This window comes from Chenopodium quinoa, unplaced genomic scaffold (assembly GCF_001683475.1).
Source record: "Chenopodium quinoa cultivar QQ74 unplaced genomic scaffold, ASM168347v1, whole genome shotgun sequence".
Lineage (NCBI taxonomy): Eukaryota > Viridiplantae > Streptophyta > Magnoliopsida > Caryophyllales > Amaranthaceae > Chenopodium > Chenopodium quinoa.
The window spans coordinates 1506527-1510887 of record NW_018745395.1 but is presented as its reverse complement, the minus strand read 5'-3'; positions in this window follow the sequence as shown (position 1 = coordinate 1510887).

Sequence of the window (4361 nt, the reverse complement as noted above, 5' to 3'; positions counted from 1 at the left end):
ACACCACATTTCAGAAAGATTTTTTTAAAAAAAAAATTTCATTTACTTTAACCACATTGTTATTTACTTTAACACTATTTACATTTACTTTTATATCTACTATCATTTTTGAGAAAGAACAATCCTAGTAATTTAACTTAGATATATAATATGTATTCTTTTTTAACACAAACTGGAAATATTATATTAAGTGGCTAAATCCATATTTTTAATTACAAATAGCATCACATAATTTTTACATTTATAATTGATGCTAACCAAAATAAGGCCTAATATTATACTAGAACTATCAAATTGCTATATAACAGTCTCTGAAATTCATTTCCCTAAACCTGCACTAACCCAAAATCTCTTTTCATCCATCACAAAAAAACACATATAACTACAAAGATATAGCATTAGCTACTGTAGCATTAGTAGCACTATTTGAAGCTGCAGCCGCAGAAGTAGAAGCTACAGCAGCAAAACTAGAAGTTGCAGAAATTGAAGCTGCACCAGTAACTTATCTTCAACCACTACTTAACAAAAGTTTTGCATTAATACTACACAAGTTCAAGTAATCTAATATCTATGACATATTCAAGTCTACTGATATCATTTACAATTGTTCTGATTCTTTCTTTTCTTCCCAATCCTTAACATTTGTTAGCAGTTTCTATTTCATTTGATTTCTTTCATTGAGAAGTAGGTCAAGCACTGTTCTTATATGATGGTGATCCAGTCTTGCAAATTCCTGTAAAAAAAATAAATTATACTCTAAGTATAGATTAGTTCTAGAGTGTAACGACTTCAAAAATAAGTATGGTAACTTACCTCTGTTATTGTTTCTAATCCTATGCCATTTGCACCATCATAAACCTTCATATGCAACAGTAGATAACTTGCTGAGAAATTATCTTCTCTTTCTTTTTGGAATGGAAGTTCAATTATTCTCAGCTTGTAGGTCAGCATATCATTTGCCTGTGGATGCTTCCTTTTTTAAACAACTTCTGTACTTGTATCACCTGAATGCAATGAATATTAGTATAATAAAAGATATTGAAAAATGAATTTAAAGATAATTTTTTAATCTATTGATTCTTTACCGTTTCTAAGATAAAACTCTGTACAGGCTCATATTCTTCATTTGTCTCGTACAAAGTGTTGTCTAGATGATCAATTGTTTCATCTTTGAAGTTTATCACATCAAGAAAATAATGATCTTCTAACATCAGAGGTATATATAACTGCATATAGATTTGTTTTAAACATATTAACTTTAAACCTATTTTTAATTGCTTTAAACATATATTGTTCTACTTTAATATTAATTCTGTCTTACACATTGAGCTGCATCCAAGTCCAATGATTGTGAAGTGTTCCAATCAATCCATAATTTTTGCAGACTTGTTACTCCCTTTTTTCCATGAGCTTTCAAACACATTGTTAAAGCATCCTTCCAAAAAAAAAAAAAAAAATTCCAATTATGATTTCTAATATTTATTTAATGCAGAATTCTAAACTATAAAAGTTAATTTGAAAAACTTACCATGAAGTCAAATCCAAAAAAGTATCTGACCAAGTCATTTTCAGACCTATCTTTTTCCATTTCAATGTTATTCAGGTGGTTTGACCAAGCAGTGATCACATTACTTGAAACTTTCCATTCATTGAGCAAAGCATTACAATGTTGCCTTACTATTTCAATTGAATCTATAAACCAGCCAACTACTTCGCTGTAATGTAGAGTTAAAGTTAAAGTTAAACTTATGTCAAACAATATTATATATAATTCAATATGATTATTTGTTTTTTAGGAAGTCTAAAACATACCTCTTGTTGGAAAGTTTTCACCATCATTGATTGCTAAGTAGTCAATCACTTGGTAACATTGCAAACTCATGTTATCCATTACTTTCTTGTGTTTCTTCAAGAAATAAGAAACACAAATCATATCTTCTACCCCTTTCTCCTTCTCTAGTTTTCTAACTACCCTGAACCTTGAAATTTTTCTCTGAAGTTGTTTTCTTTTGGTGTTTATGTCTGCCAAAGCAAGAGTAGCACATATTTATGCACAATACACCTTTCTCCTATTTGCTAAATAAAGGTCAGAATCAAACGTCTCTCCAGAAAAACACAGCATATGGATCATTGCAAAAACACCACAATCAAGAGTATATCTTGGTGTCTCCCACTTGAAGTTAACTTCATCAAACTCATATTCAAGAATTTCATCAGATTTTTCATGATTAATTCTCTTCAAAAAGTTTGACATTTCCTCCACCTTTAACATTTGTAAAGCAATATATAAGTAAAACAAATTTATAGTATAAATTACTTTAATAAACATATGATTTACTTTAATCAGAAAATCTTTTACTTTATATTTTATATTATATTTTTATAGGTAATAAAATGTGTACTTTTAATAGATATTCTTTTACTTTAATAAAAATATTATTTACTTTAATCAGATCATCTTTTACATTATATTTTATCTTATTTTTTAACTGTCATTATAATCTTTACTTTTAATACATTTTCATTTACTTTAATAGTTGTAGACACCCATTTGTGTCTCCCCAAAACCAAACCCAGTGATGAGTACCCTTCACGCCGAATCATAATCGAATGAAGTGAAAGTGTGGAAAGTTTAATGTTGCGGATAGTTTTAATTCTATTCTCTTCTCTCTGTTTTTGAAAACTTATTTCAAGAAAACAGTCAATCCAGTTTGGTTGGTCCATGATATGGATCCAATTGTAGTATAGTTGGATGGGGTTTGAAAAGAGCTTTCCAACGATATATTATAAGCCCAATTCCGATGAATATTGAGGAAGTTATGGCCAATTTACTAAACTGGGCCCAGTTTGAGCCTTATATGCGGCCCAATGATCTAGGGGAGGGCCTAATATAGATTTATCATTCCTAATGCAATTAGGAATGGTTTTAGTCTTCTAGATTCATCTAGAAGGTTCTATTCATTCCTAATTCAATTAGCATTGAAAATTGACTTTTATTGACTTTTCAGAGTTTTAATTAAAATCAAAGAGCATTTTTGAGGGAAATACGATTTTATCCTCCTATACGGCAATTTTTATCTGATTTTAAGAAAACGTGATTTTCTGAATCAGCGCCAAACGCCAGCTGTAGCGCCTGGCGCTACACTTGGCGCATGGCGCCAGCTTTGGCGCTTGACGCCAACAGCCAGCGTTGGCGCTGGTTCTGTTTTACGTGCGCCAGAACTCTATTTTAATATTTTATCTTTTTTGCTGATTTTCTCTATAAATAACGTCGTAAAAACTTTGTTTTCATTCACCTACAACCAGTTTTCAATTCTCTTTCATTCTCTTCAATAATCATTCACCAACTATCATCAAGATTCTTTTTATCCCTCTCTCTCTTTTTCTAAACTAGCTTTTTATATACAAAATTCCGCATTCATTAGACTTAGAAACACCTAGCCATATTCAAAGTTGCCTTCGCCCTAGACGTGAAAGGTTTAATTTCTGAGGGTTTGGTCCCAAATCTCTTTTTCAATTATTTAATTTTAATCGTTTGATTATTATTTTTCTTGAAGTTACTAACGTGTGTATTTTGTTATTAGAAAGAGGTACGAGGCATCCAAGTAAGTACTTTAATGGTTTAATTGATATTATGATATAGAAATCATGCTTAGATTGTTATTATGACTCCTAGTATCATGTTAGGATGTTTTTCTTAATTTGATGTTTAGGGTGACAACAATAAATTCCTAGTATCATGTCTAGGGTAACTTTAACATCAAGTATGATTAAAAGTGTGATGCTTCCTATGTTCTTCCTAATATTTATGATTGTTAGTATCATGTTAGGGTTAAAGCTTTGATTTTTATTGTTTAGTGACATGTTAGGGTTTGTTATTAATCTTGTTAGTATCATGCCTAGGATCTTGCTATTCTTATGCTTTAACATGATTATTATTATTATTAATTATGATTGTTATTATGATAATTATTATTATTGATTATTCTTAATTATGATTATTATAATTGTTATTTTGATTATTATTATGTTGCTTGATGATATTTATTATTATTGCTTGATCACGCCTTTTTATGCATGTTTAAAGGGAATTTTGTACTTGTAATCACGCTTAATAAGATATTTAATAATCTTGTTAGGGTTAATTTGATTATAATTCAAGTGATCGCCAATAATAGATTTATTTGTGCATTAAATTCAACCAACATAGATAAACAGGTTTAGTGCTAATCCTATTGATTGTATGTTAGTCAGAAAGCGCACATGAATACGATCAGAATAAAGTAGAGGCCTATTATTAGGGCAGGTTCAATCTCTTTTAGGTTGGGTTTGTACCTTCATCCCCGAACCCTTATTTGGTT